Source organism: Octopus bimaculoides, chromosome 24 (assembly GCF_001194135.2).
Source record: "Octopus bimaculoides isolate UCB-OBI-ISO-001 chromosome 24, ASM119413v2, whole genome shotgun sequence".
Taxonomy (NCBI): Eukaryota; Metazoa; Mollusca; class Cephalopoda; order Octopoda; family Octopodidae; genus Octopus; species Octopus bimaculoides.
This window is the reverse complement of record NC_069004.1, coordinates 2181189-2182143: the sequence shown is the minus strand read 5'-3', so window position 1 is coordinate 2182143 and position 955 is coordinate 2181189.

Here is a 955-nt window from a genome sequence, read left to right as displayed (position 1 = left end):
GTCATGAAGAAAAGAAAGAAAAAGATGAGAAGCAAAACCATTTGAGTAGAATCTGATGCTGCACTTGCCTGATACTCTGATCTGAGATCACGTGTGATGCATTGTATTCTTGAGCAAAACACTTCATTTCACATTGCTTGAATCTACTTAACTCTAAACAAATTCTACCAATAGCCTGGAAGTTAACCCGACAATGGAGTAGCATCCTGTTCAGTGTGTATGGGGGGGGGGCTAATCTGTCCCTTAGCCACTGTGTGGGGGCACGTGGCTTAATAGTTAGGGCTTTGGGCTCCTGGTCTTAAGATTATGGTTTCAATTCCTGGACTGGGCAAAACACCTCCTTTCACAATACTCCAGTCCACTCAGTTGACAAATGAGTCACTCTCCAATGGACTGGCATCAGGTTCAGGGAGAAATATATACACCACAGAATCTGGGAAACTGGCCCTGGGAGCCGATGGCTTGGGAAGAACCTCTGACCCCTTTTTTTTGTTGCTTTAATGTCTGCCAATTCACTTTCTTGTATATTATAAAATAACAAAAAGTAGACAATAAAACCACAACATTTAAAAAACAAAAGTTAGGCATAACTGTATGGTTAAGAAGCTTCCATTGCTACCATGTGTTTCAGGTTGAGTCCCACAGGATGGCTCCTTAGGCAAGTGTCTTTTTCTACAGCCTTGAGCCAACCAAAGCCTTCTGAATGAATTTGATAAACAGCAACTGTGTAGAATACAATTGTGTGTGTGTGTGTGTCTTTCTGTTTGTGTTTGTTCTTCACCACCATTTGACAACCTGTGTTGCTGTGTTTACATTCTCAAGACTTAGCAGCTCAGCAAAAGAGATCACTAGAAAAAGTACCAGACTTAAAAAAAAAAGCACTAGAGTTGATTGATTTGACTAAATTTTTCAAGGCAGTGCTCCAGCATGACCACAGTGCAATGACTGAAAGGCC